This window comes from Mustela nivalis (genome assembly GCF_964662115.1).
Source record: "Mustela nivalis genome assembly, chromosome: 4".
NCBI classification, from domain to species: Eukaryota; Metazoa; Chordata; class Mammalia; order Carnivora; family Mustelidae; genus Mustela; species Mustela nivalis.
Genome location: NC_139023.1, coordinates 139,126,835 through 139,140,537, shown reverse-complemented (window position 1 = coordinate 139,140,537; position 13,703 = coordinate 139,126,835). Strand labels below are relative to the sequence as shown.

General features: G+C 47.9%; 2 long non-coding RNA genes across 2 annotated transcripts; one reads left to right on the top strand and one right to left on the bottom strand.

The window, feature by feature from the left end:
* Positions 1-738: 738 nt before the first annotated feature.
* LOC309863186 lies at positions 739-5,156 on the bottom strand. Its single transcript, XR_014310920.1, has 3 exons — positions 4,999-5,156; positions 3,496-4,203; positions 739-1,766 (listed from the first exon to the last, which is right to left on the bottom strand). It is a non-coding gene; the product is annotated as an uncharacterized lncRNA (long non-coding RNA).
* Positions 5,157-7,369: 2,213 nt separating this feature from the next.
* On the top strand, positions 7,370-11,842 carry LOC309863185. Its single transcript, XR_014310919.1, has 3 exons — positions 7,370-7,519; positions 8,505-8,587; positions 10,907-11,842. It is a non-coding gene; the product is annotated as an uncharacterized lncRNA (long non-coding RNA).
* The last annotated feature ends 1,861 nt before the right edge of the window (positions 11,843-13,703 follow it).

The window sequence follows — 13,703 nt, the reverse complement described above, 5'->3', positions numbered from 1 at the left end:
CACCTCCTGGTTGAGAACCACTGATTTATTATGTAAAAGAAGGGGGGGGGAAATCATACGCAAAACAGAAAATTCTACTGATTCTAGTGCAATGAGTATGAATTGCTAGTGATCCAGATGCTTTTCTCCCAGAGAGAAAAGCAAAGATTGAAGGAAACTGAGGAGGCATTTAAGCACAGCTTTGGTGGATTTGATTAGATTCTGGTGGGGAAGAAGAAAGTCATCTCCGGAACAAGAGCAGCCTCAGAAAAGGCATGGAGGAAAGAGGTCCTGGAGTGGGTTTAGAGAATCATTTCCAATGAGCACACAATGTCCATGGAAGGGAGAGATGAAGATAAGGCTGAAATTGGAGGGCAGAAGGGGAAGGTTCTACAATATCAGGCAACACTTATGGGACCAGGGTGAGTAGTCCAGGGGGAGCTTTGAAAGTTTTGAGTAGAGACAGAATCATCTACCCTGCCTGAAGCAAGTAACAGATGCTGTGTGAAGGCTAGGTGTTTGGAAGAGAGTTGAACTGCGGGAGACGAACAGAGCAGATAAGAGAGCACAAGGGGGGCGCCTGGGTGGCTCAGTGGGTTAAGCTGCTGCCTTCAGCTCAGGTCATGATCTCAGGGTCCTGGGATCGAGTCTCGCATCGGGCTCTCTGCTCAGCAGGGAGCCTGCTTCCCTCTCTCTCTCTCTCTCTCTCTCTGCCTGGCTCTCTGTCCACTTGTGATCTCTCTCTGTCAAATAAATTAAAAAGAGAGAGAGAGAGAGAGCACAAGAGCAGGAAAAGCAACAAAACACAGCATCAGGGAAAAGCAAGGATAAGCAGGGACTCAAGATGTTGGGAGTGGGTGGGTGGAGTGCCGTCCATCAGATACACAAACACCCCCAAAGGACTTTAGAAAGATCTCTCAATTGCAGCCCTTAAAAGTGTGGGCTTTCCTGTGAGATCCTCTAAGCGAGGAGAGAAGAGCCATCCCTGGGGACACAGGACCTTCTGCATTTGAGATAAGCCACTCAAGAGGCAGGTTGGAGCTGCAAGGAGAGTATGGCTGTTGCCATGTGTCTGCAGCCCTGGGCTGTCTCTGTCCTCATTCACCAGTTTGCCCCAGCCGCTCTGCTTCCCACGGGCTCCCAAGCTCTGCTGGGCGGAAGACTATTTTGCAGTGAGAGCACGGAGAAGCCCCTTTCCTCCAGCACGATTTCAAGCTTCAGTACAGAAGACATTTTATAGTCTCTCTGTTCCTTCCAGTCCACTGCTCTGGTGGGGTTGAATAAATATTGACTAGCATATAAAACATAAGGCCTTTTATTTATACGCCCTCTTGCTCTGAAGGTTGCGCCAGAGCCTAGCAGAGGACAACGCGGCATACGTGGCATGCTGGGGGCCACCCCTGCAGAGCAGACTGATGGCCACGCTTGTCAGAATGGGGCTTTTCTGGGGTGCAGCCTGCAGCAGTCGGTCTGAGGGTTGAGCAGGCATCCATGGAGGAGACAGGGGTGCTGGGTTGATGTGGACTGGCTGTTTTCTATCAAATGGGAAGGCTTTTGGTCACGAACGGCAGAATGCCCAACTACTACTAGCAGTATCAAGCAATTCATTTATTCCCATAAGAGAAGCATAGAGTCGGGAGTCCAGACCGTGACGTGCCGTGCAGAATCCTGGCTCTTCTTTGCGTTGCTTCTTCTTCGCTAATTCTTTGCTTTGTTGCTCTTAGCTGTTCACGTCTCATCCCCAATAGTGCCATCTCATGGTCCCAAGTTAGCTGCCGAAAGTCCAGCTAGAAGGAAAGAGTAGGGTAGTACTTGTTGCTCGCCAACGGAACACCTTTGTGGATTTCTGCCACATTTCTTTCTATCTCATTGGTCAAGACCAAGTGATATGCCCGATCATGGGCAGAAGGGAGGGAGAGAAATATGGCTGGCTTAGACCAATTATGACTAATCCCTGGGCTTGGAGAAAGGGTCTACTTTGTCCCAAACCAAGAGGCCTCTGGTCTGACCCAAATCCAGGTCCCATAGGCAGGAAAGAAGCAAGACGATGGCTGTAGGGCAGGCTCAGAATAGAGTGCCACCAGCTGCCCTCACAAGGGGAATGGACAGGCAAAGGACTGGTCTTATTTTTTTTTTTTTTTTTTTAGCCCCAAGTGCCCGGTCCCTGGAGAATAACCACCTGAGCACTGTCTTCCTTCTTTATCACAAAAGGTAAGGCAGATCTTCTTGGGGGTGCTCAGTGGTCAGGGCAAACCCTCCTCTCCCAGATAGAGACCTGCAGCCAGACAGATATCATGGGAGAGTCAGTGGATAGAACAAAGGTCTAGAATCAGCTAGGCCAGTTTCTCAGTGCCACCGGTTACAAAGCAGGGTCCAGTAAGGAGAGAGGACCCACACCAGTTATATTGACTGGGATGATTTTATAAGAATTGTTAACTCTAAGTTAGGGCTGGAATTTGGAGCACATAGTAGCTTGGAGGAGGGGCACCTCGGTACTGCTGGTGTGCAAACGTTGGAGGAGGGGTGCTTGTTGTTTGGTGGCTACTGGAGTCCCAGAAGGGGTGTGCTGAGGCTGGTTCCACAACTGCTGGCAGAATTGCAAACTGAACTCATCTGCCACTGCGAGGATGAAAGGTGGCAACAGCTCAACAGAAGCAGCCAGGAAACCCTCGGGAGCACCGGGGAGGGCGCAGTCCCTCTCGCCTCCCAGCCTCCCAGCCTCCCTTCAGTGCCCCCTATGGCAAGAATTTACCAGGCGGCAGGTGGCAACGACGAACTAAATATGGCAGACCTAGTGCCGCTCCAGCATCACGAAGCGTGAACTGGAGGGGTGTGGGGGTGGGCCTTGAAGTCAGAGGCAACAACTTTACAACAGACACATTGTGGCAAGTACTTTGCCTGTCACAGCCTAAATTCTGTAACTCTCAGGGACCGCAGCTGCAGAATGGGGAAAACGTATCCCTCTGAAGATCCTCAGGGGTGCCCGTCCTCCAAGCTTCAGTGTGTTCTTAATTCCAACTCTTCCTCACAGTTCACAATTCTTTTTATAAAATCATTCCAGTCAACATAACCTGTGCGGTTCCTTTCTCCTTGAAAAGGACACGTTTTGTCTGCTTGCTTACTTGCCACTATTTTTCTAGCTCCTAGAACGGTGCAGAACCCACAGTGGGCACTCCAGAGTAATGGTAGTAATGGTCATATTATTATTAACAAACAGATTTCAAAGCCTAGAAATTTTAAAAAAAAATTTTTTTTTAATTAAAAAAAAAAAATGGGAGGACTTGCCCAAGATGACTAAGGTCAGTAAGCGATTGCTGGGGCCAGGAACGGAGCCCAGGTCTGTCCTAAACCCTGATGAGGACATGATGTGCTGGTGATGTTTTTATTCTTTAGAACAGTGATGAGAATTTTATGAAAACAATTTAGCCGTGGCAGAGATGAGGCATTATGTGCTTTTCTGTGAGGATGTTTGCTCATCAATGGCTATTACTGGCATCAGGCACTGCGTGTACTTACGCCAATGATGTGTATCCTTGAGGTCCTCAGAGGCATTTCCCCCGATGCGTGGCCTCGGTGGTCCTGAGGAAAGGATTTGTCTTCTCTGGCAGTCTCCAGGACACTGATGTACTCAGTCCAGCTCAGCTCCTCATGCTCTGTGTCCTTCATGAACACTCCTGCCTACGGGCCAGCATCAACCTGCTTAGGGACCCGGGACCGGTCTCCTCACAGTGTGTAATGAACCGGCCCAGGCTGCGATGGATAGATCCGGACTGTCTGGAAGGCTGTTGGACATTTGCTGCGTTGACTACTTTCCTTTTTGCTTTGTCAAAGGGCTTCAGGGGAGATTAAAAAAAAAAAAAAAAAAAAAAAGCCAGATAATTCCAGAACCCCTTCCTAGGGACCAAGCAGTGGACTTGGTTCCAGCAGCCTTCCAGAGGAGCTGAATGCCACATTGCAGCTACTGAAACAGCTAGTTCTGGCTCGGGCTGCCCTGGGAACTTTGTCTCCCTGATGAGGAAGGGGAGAGCAGAGGTCGGCTAAGCCTCTCTGTGGCTCTGGGGGAATCGCTGGGGTGGGAGTCTGACCCCCACATACCTAGTCACATTTCCATCCCGGTTTCAGGGGAAAGATACCCCAGCATTATCTCATTCCAACTCAGCGTGTTTCCATCCAGGCAAGAAGTCAGGACATCTGAAACTGGCAGACAGCCTTGTTTTCCTGTCTCTGTCAAAAATGCAGAGTAGAATGAAAAAAGATCAGTCAGATGTGGGAGCGATTGGGAGAAGAAACGGGGAGAGAACAAATAGGCAATGTCACCTTCTCTGACCCAGAAATGGCCTTCACCTCCTTATGGTGATGGCACATTCAATGTTCCAGTGAATTCCAGTCCTGGAAATAGAGAGTTACTATAAGGGCACAGAAGAAAAGGAGCTGTCACCAGGGTCCTTGGCTTCCTGCACATTCTACTGGAATAAAGGTCTAGCCCCAGGGCTCAACCCAAGTAGTCTCTCTGCCTGGGACCACTCTTGACTTGGGGTTCTAGAGTCTCAAGTCATTCCTCTAACCCCAAATCTCACTGGAGATACTAAATCCCCTCGGGTCTTCTCTAGGTCCCTAAGATTTATCACTGACTTCAGAGACACAGGCCACTTCATTTCCCATGTCTCTTCTTTCTATAGAACAGAGTGTGGGGCTCCTCAACCCTGTTGAGTGGGCTCATGCATGTGTAATGCCAAGTCTTCACTTAAGGAGGCACTGTGAATGCCTTATTTGCAATGGAGCCTGGCCGTGAAAGTCAAGTTCCTGATTCCAGAATCAGCTCTGTCCTAAGGTACTGCAAGGTCCCCCAGGGACTTCTCAAGTGGCACAGCGGTGGGAATGGCCACAGGAGGAGCTCCTCCCATCTGCCTTCTCGCACCCCACTCCCACAATTTAAAAAACGCAGTTTCACACCCCCCCCCATGGTCAGTCTTCATTCATTTCCCCAGCACAGATAACATTTTATACATGTGTACATACCCTGGAGGTCATATTCCTCCTAAAACAACTCCCCCACATAGGCAGTATTGCAGTAGTCCATTAGGCAACCCTCGCCCCAGAGTTACCAAAAATGTGGGTAAAAAGGAGGCAGAGCAGGAGTTCTCAGACCAGTTGAAGGTTGTTCCCTAAGCCCATCTTTACCGCAAGACTGTCCCAGAAGGTACCCTTCCCTCTCCGGGCAACCGCTTAGACGTGGAGCACATAGATAAGTCTTTTTTTTTTTTTTCATGTTCATGGGCTCCCACAATATGTACTTTTCATTTGGCTGCTTTCATTCAACAAGCTGTTCTGTGTATGGGTAGCTCATTCCTTGTCTTGATGAGCGCTGTTTCAGTGTATCAATAGACTCTAGTTCTGTTTTGCATTTTCCTGACGATGGACATTCAGGGTGTTTCGAGTCTGCAGTAGTATGAATACGCTTGGCAAGAGCATTCTTCCACAAACTTTTTTTGGTAAATAGATGTTTTTATTTATATTGGATAAATATCTCTTGGGAATGAAATTCCCAGGTCATATGGTAAATGTATTTTAATTTTATAAGATACTACCAAACAACTTCCAAAATAGTTACATTGTTTTTTTATACTCTCTCCCCAATAGTGTATTCAAATTCCAGTTGCTCCACATCCTGGCCAACATGTGTGTCATTAGCTTTTGGTTTCAGCATTTTAGTGGGTATAAAAGGTTACCTTATTGTGCTTTTAATTCAAAAATTTTTTGATAATTAATGATGATGGGCATCTTTTCATGTGCTTATTAACTTTTCATACTTCTTCTTTGTTAATTGCATATTCAAGTCTTTTGCCCATTTCTTTTTTTTTTTTTTAAAGACTTTATTTATTTGACAGAGAGAGAGATCACAAGTAGGCAGAGAGGCAGGCAGAGGGGGCGGGGGAAGTAGGCTCCATGCAGAACAGACAGCCTGATGTGGGGCTCGATCTCAGGACCCTGAGATCATGACCTGAGCCGAAGGCAGAGGCTTAACCCACGGAGCCACCCAGGCGCCCCCTTTTGCCCATTTCTACCCAAGTTATTTTTTACTATTGATTTGTTAGTTTTTTTTTTTTTTACACGGTATGGATACAAGTTCTTTATCACATACGTAAATTTTTCATTTTGATGAAGTCAATGTATCAGGTTTTACTTCTTATCAGTCCAATATATTAGCTTTTTTTTAAGTTGAAGTGTAGTTGACCTTTATGTTAGAGTGTCTCAACATTTATATACATTATGAAGGATCAGCATGGTAAGTCTAGTTACCATCTGTGACAACACAAAATTATTATGATATTATTGACTACATTCCCCGTGCTACTTTACATCCCCATGACTTTCTTATTTTATAACTGGAAGTTGTAAAACACTTTCATTTCTGGCATATACTGGAGATATACTCCCTCATTCATTCAGCAGTTATTTATTGAATTCCTACTGTACGCCAGGCACCATGCAAGGCACCTGGGGTCGGATACAGAGGTGAAAAAGACAGACAGTATCACTGCTCTAATTGAACTTTGGTCTTCGTTGGGGAGACAGGACATAAGTAAACAATGAATTGTAGGTAGTGGCCCGCAGGAAGGAGACCCTGAGACAGAGATTTACAGGAGTGCTCTCAGGAACAACACCTGTAAGGGGTTGCACAGGGTTCTGCAGGCTGGGCAGAGGGAAAAAGTCAAGCTGTGAAGCACTGGGAGCAGAAACCTCACCCAGTCCTACTGGAAGGTCTGGAGCTTGGCTAACAGAGTTGTCTCCATTGAGAACAGCGGACTGAGCATTTGTACTCCTGTGGGACTAGCCATTGGATACAGGCTGCCTCCAGCGAGTGGGTATAAACGTGGGTGAGGCTGCTTCTTAGAGCAAAGACTGATGCCTGGTAATCATCTCAGGTGTGGACTGATGGCAACCAGCACTCTCAGCAGCTAGAGCCACGAGTGCTGCTCCGTCCTGAAGGGGGCGCCGGGGGGGGGGGGCACACCACAGCATCCCCTAAAAAATGCCCTGGGGGTGGAGGGAGCTAATCAAGGAGCTGGAAGGCAGAAGTGAGTCAGGGCGGTTCATTTAACAAGGTGGTAAGGGGAGGCCTCTCTGAGGTGTCCTTTGGACAAAGACTCGACTGGCGACTGGCGTGAGGAAGTGAGCCATTCAAAGTCAAGGGCACCAGCGGTTCTAAGCAGGCACAACAGGGAATGCAAAGCAGAGAACAAACTTGGCACAGTTGAAGAACAACAATAAGTCCAGTGTGTCTGGAGCCAAGAGAATGAGGGGGAGAGTGGTTTAATCACTGACATACCAGGAAACCAGATGGTGGAGGGCCTTGCCGACCACAGCCAAGAGTTTGATTTTTATTCTAAGTACGATGGGAAACGTTGGAGCACTTTGAACAGGGAGATATGATCTAATCCACATTTTTGAACATAGCCCTTCACTACATAGAGAAGAAATACACAGAAGCAGAAATGGAAGCAGGGAGACCTATTGTAAGGCTACTGCAGTGACCCAGGTGAGAGTGACCCAGGTGAGAGAGAGACCCTGGCAACATGCGTTCATGAATAGGGGGACTGGCCTGGAAGGGATGGGGTTCTAAATATATAATGTAGGGGGAAGCAAGAGTTTGGGAAGAGAAGACCTGAGAATGATTTTAGGTTTTTGGCCTGAAGGGGAGGAGCAGGTGTGGAGAAAGGCAGGTCATCAAGGATTCTATTTAGGGGGTACCTGGGTGGCTCAATCAGTTAAGTGTCTCTCTTCAGCTCAGGTCATCATCCCAGGGTCCTGAGATCTAGTCCTGCGTCTAGGAGTCTGTTCGGTGGGGAGTCTGCTTCTCCCTCCCCCTCTGCCCTTCCTCTGCTCATGTGCTCTCTTTCTCTCTGTCTCTTGCTCTGCTCTCTCAAATAAGTGAATACAATCTTAAAGAAAAAAAAGAGAAGAATGTTATCTGTACATCTCATATCTGATGTGCCTACTACATACCCAAGAAGAGATGTCTGGCATATGGATATGCTTATCCGGAGCTTGAGGTTCTTTGTGAGATTCTGTTTGAAAATAAAATGTGTTAGTAAAAATTTGCTAAACACACACACACACCAGAGAGAGAGAGAGAGAGAGAGAGAAAACCACTGTATCATGCTGCTGTCTATAGTTGAATTTTTACAAGCTGTGGAAATTCCGCCAGAGATCCTGTGGAAAAATACTGAAGAAACCCTTGGACCACTGATTCTAAGTCTGAAAGAGATGCTGGCTGGCTACTTCTAAGAAGCATTTCCATGCAGCAAGTTTGGGTCTTTTTGTTTGGTTTTGTTTTGTTTTTTAATTGGGGCAGTTGACTTTGTCTGTAAGCCAAGAATGAATTTCTCTCACAGGGGGAAGTCACGTGATCTGTGTGATCAGGCTCCCAAGAGACTGATAAAACAGAAAGTCTGTTTGTTTATTTTGAAAAATACAGTCTTGTTACAATCAGGTAAGCCTATCTGCACATTCTCTCCCTACAGGTAGAAACATGGGAAACCACATTCAAATCAAAGGATTGCTTGGGGAGTTGGAATCAGAAAAAGAGAATGAATGATTCAAACGTGTAAGTTATTAGATATTAAAATAATTCTGGGCTGATGGAGAAACAGCTTCTGCCCTGAGCCTCTTCTATGTTCCTACTCACTGCTCTTCTCACACCAAGGACCCCACAGATGTCCCAGCCATAAGATAAATGTGTAAATGTTGGGTATGGTCGGACCCTAGGGCCCTGTTCCAGCTGGAGCTAAAGACCTTCCTGTTTGGTGGGCACCTCTGCCAAGTGGGTTGTTAGCCATGTGGACTCTCATCCCAGTGCTGACAGCTTCTCGCTCCTCCCCATCTCTACCACACTGACGCAGGCAACAGAGGGTCCAGAGTCTTCTAATGTGTTGGCACCCTGCCCACTGCCTTGCCCTAGCCTCGTCTTGGCCAAATTTTGAATGAATCCCAGTGGCTCCCAGCCTCCCTTTGCTCCATGTCCGTGGTGCTCCATCCCATTCTGACAGGCCATTCTGCCCCTGGGCACGTTCCCGTTGTCAGTCCAGACTTCTCTGGTCTGAGATCCATCCTGTCCATTTAAGGAGACTTTGAATATATCTCCTTTGATCTGGTGCCAGCTGGTTTTATAATTTTTCCCTTAGAGGGAAATTGCATTTTCCATTTCCAAGTTCTAGGGGGATGCCTCACAGTCCACCCCCACAGGCTCCCTACCCTGAGGAGTTTAATTTTCGTGGAATCCAACAGAGCTCAAGCTGAAAGAGACCTTAATAATCCTTTAATTCAACCTTCTTGTTTTATGGACAAGGTAACTGAGGACCAGAGAAAGAATGGCAGGTTGAATTATTGTTTATAATGAATATAATATTTATTACCAGTACAAATCACAAAGAAGACATTAATAAACTGATCCATACCAGAAAAGCTCACTCTGCTTTTTTTATAGCAGTACAAGCCTGGTGACCTTCCGGAACAAACAGAGGCCGACGCCTCCACTGGGGGAAACACCGGGGAACAGTCAAAGGCCAGGGAGGCACTGCAGGCAATAAAGAATCCAGGAGTGGAAGTCTCAACACCCACCTGACAAAGAAAGGGGAGGAACTCAAGAAAGAAGTGGTAGGGAGCTTTAGTCAATGTTTAATGAAGACAGACCTAGAGGTTGCCCAGGCCAGCCCCCTTTTCTCAAGCAAGGAAATAAGTCAAGGGACAGTGGCTTGTCATTGTTTTGGGCTTCCCAGCACCCATTTCCTCTTTTGACAGTTGCTGATTTTCTCTTATGGAATCACTCCCTCTGATGAGGGGTGGGCTGCAAAGCCGTGAACCCTGGTGCCCGGCTCCCATCACTGAAGCCTAGGCTCTGGGTCCTTCCACCTCCTGCCCCACCCAGCAGGGAGCTGCCCCTTTTCACTCTTGAACTCACTCTTGTCAGCTCCTACACCCTGATCCAAGCATTTCCATCACAGTGCACTTTCCTGGGGCTTCTGCTTCCCATCCCCCACATTGTCAGCCAGAGTTTCTGTCTGGTTCCCAGCCTTCCCTTCATGTCAGTGTGCACTCAGTAGCGTCTTAATTCAATCCCATGTTGCTCAAGTGAGCCTGGAATGTTTCTGCCGTTGACAACCAAAACCTCCAGCTGACACACTCCCCAAAGTCGCTTACCCAGAGGCTGAGTGAAACCTGAGACCCAAGTCCCCCAGTGAATTTCATACAAGGGCACTGTGATGGGCTGAATTGTGCCCCACCTCCAAGTGAATATGCCGAAGTCTAACCCCCAGTATCTCAGAATGTGACTGTATTTGGAGACTGGGTCTTCATGGAGGTAATTAAGGTTAAAGGAGGTCACTGGGGTGGTTTTAATCCAATATGAGGTTGCAATCAGGACGCAGTCCTGCACAGGGGAAGACCACGTGAGGATACAGGGAGAAGGCAGCCACAAATAAAGAGAGAGTCCTCAGAAGGAGCCTACCCTGCCGACATCTTGATCTTAGACTTCCAGACTCAGGATCCGTGAGACAGCAAGTGTGTGGTGTTGAATTCACTGAGCCTGTGGCCCTCCGTTAGGGCACCTGAACAGACTCCCTCATGCCCTGACACTCCCTTCATCACGCTAGTCAGCTCTGCAGAAGCTCAAATGAGCAGGCTGCTTTTAGGACCAAATTTCCTGGACAGGCTTCAAAAACCATTCTCCCTGGTGAAAGAAGACCTCTAGAACCACCCAAAAGCCCATGGCTTACAGTGGATCTCTCCCTTTCTTCGTTTCTGCAGTAATGGATAGTGCCCAGGAAAACAGGATAGATGGGTCCTTGGAGAAGATGGGATCATTTCTTCGTAAATAAATGAGAATTCAGGGCCCAAACTGACAAGGAATTTTATCTTGTTCTCCCAGCACCTGCGTGGAGGAGGGGAAGCAAGACAGACCCATCTGATATTGGCTGGATTGGAAGGGGGAGGGTGAAGACCTGCAAGAAAGACTCCCTTTTTCCCTCTTATACTCCCCTCCATGAACACATGCTGCCCAAAGCATCGTGAGTCCCCCAGCTGCGGGCAAACCATCGCAGAGGTCTCTTGGGGAGAGCAGGCCTGATGTTACCTCCCGGAGGGTCAGAAGGACGTGCGTGGGGCGGAAGGAATGGGAGAGGGTGGAGGCCAAAGGGCTGAATATTAACGGTGGCTATCATCACCAGCTCTTAACATAATGGAAAAGCCCTTTGCAGGGCAACGCCGGGGCTGGCCTCCCACAGAAACGCAATCTCCTGGAACGCAGAGTGGGCAGTGACAAGCAGTTTATCTTCCATTACTCCGAGGCCTTAAATCATTATCAACTGAAGCCAGCAAAGGAACCACATCACTGCCTCCGATTAGGATGGTCCCTTATCTTCCTAGCGAACGTAAATAGGCACACCATTAAGGCGCATTTCTGTGGGTTGCATTGTATCCGTTCCCTAAAAAGGATATGTTGAAGTCCTAACTCCCGATATTCCAGAATATAACCTTATTGGGAAAGCAGGTCTTTACAGAGGTAATCAAATTAAAATGAGGTCCTCAGGGTGGACCTTAATCTAATAGGATTGGGTATCCTTATAAAACAGGGAAATTTGCACACGGAGACACACACAGACAGGAACACCATGGGAACATGAAGGCAGAGATGAGAGTAAAATTTCCATGAACTAAAGAATGCCCAAGATTGCCAGCAAACACCAGAAACTGGGGGCAAGTCCTGGGCAGGTTCTCCCTCTCAGCTCTCAGAAGGAGCCAACCCTGCCGACATTTTGATCTCATGTTTCCAGCCTCCAGACTGTGAGATAATAAATTTCTGTTGTTTAAGCCTCTCCTCTTGTGGTACTTGTTACACAGCTCTAGCAAACTAATCCCTCCAGGAAAACCTGGCTTACTGAGGGAAGATAAAGTGGTCCCACGTCATCATGAAAGGCTCCACAGAAACCGGTGGAGGAGAAGGAATCTAAGTCATTCCTTGTGTCTTGGGTTTGCCTAGATAACATTTACTCCAAGTGGAGGTCCCAAATAAATGTCATCTTTCAAAGGGACACTTCGTCTTTTGAAGAGTGTCCCCCCAGCCCCACTCACAGGAGCAGCCACGCCACCTGCATTGGGGTTGTAGGTGATGACAGGAGGTGAGGAGGCTTTTTCCTAAGGTAGCAATGGGCTTTCTGGTACGGTTGCCAGATTTAGCGTGTGTAATCCGATTTGAATTTCAGGTGAATGATGAATAATTTTTTAGTGTATTTTCCAAATATTCAGGCTAAAAGATGCCTGTATTTTTTTCCAGCAACCCTACCCTGTCCCCCTTGTTCTTCCTTCCTGTCCATTCTCTTCCTTATCCTTAGTGGAGTGGGGATGGTCGCTTGGCACAACAATGCATGAAGGTTAAGGTGTGCAACATGAAATATCAGTAAGAGACAAGCCACGTTGTGTCATGCCCCGCCCCTCCCCAGAATGGCCTCTACCTCCAACTGTGGAGAAGGGTGAGACTCTAACTTTCGAGGATCCACTGGCCAGGCTGACGAGGGCAGCCTTCTCAGCTGTGACCCTATGGGGCGCCTGCCTCGGGGGTGACCAAAGTACCAGGAGAGAAGAAAGAGACCAAGGCTGGAAGGAAGGTGGCTCCCGGGCAGCCGTCCATAACTGACTCTGTCACGTTCAAATATAGTTTAGAACCATCTTCTGGACTCAGGAGTTCACATGATTATGTATTATTCTTAAGTTTGTGATCTTTCTGGTAAGAACTGCATTAGTGATGGGATGCCCAGACTTGCCTTTGCTTGCTCCTGAACAGGAAGTTGGGTGCCCAGTACCCTGCCTGGCATGCGTGGTCCCATGAATGGTCAGTGAAACTTTGTCCGGCAATGAAGGAACAATGGTCACCGCAAAAGGAAATCTACCCACTCTCTCCAGTTAGGAAATAAAAAGCCAGGAGGTCAACCCCAGGGGCAGGGTCTGTCTTATCCCAGGCTAGTTGGAATTGCCTGCCTGCTGAGTGCCATGAGCCTGGCTGGGAGAAGCAGAGGATTCACTCCCTATAGGGCCATGAGTCAGAGTGTGAGCGAGGCTCAGCCTGGGAAACCGGCCTTGTTTGTGTCAAAATCAGGTCTGCAGGGACATATCAGTGTCAGTGTAGCTGGAGGAGGGTCTGGCTGGCAAGCCCAACATCCAAGACTTTTCTCCTAGGCCAGAGAGAGTGAACTGGGGGGTCTCCCGTGGAAAACGGTGCTGGGCCAGCCAAGCCCTAGAGGTTTGCAATCCAAACAAACTGCCTAGGCGATTATATCTCTTTTACTATTTTAAATGTTGGCCTTGGAACGATTGATCTGGTGCCTGCTGTCCATGATAGAGAATGTCATCCTGCTTCAGGTGCAGGCACATGTAGAAGGCAAGAGTTTAGAAGCTAGGGAGGGAGGAAGGAGGGAGAAAGGGAGGGGAGAGGGATGGAGGGATGGACGGACAGAGGGAAAAGGGGAGGAAAGGGAAGTGAAAGTATTTGAATGGAAATTTAATCGGACCTGTTTCCAAGTCTGGTTTCTTCCTCTTGTCATGAAGTACACTGAAGGAACAAGGAAATCGGTGCAAGCCTCTTCACACAGGCCAGTGTCCTTGCAGAGGACAAAGGTGCGTTGATCAGTTGCCCATTCAGTCATAAGGAGAGGGCTGGGCTGAGGACGAGA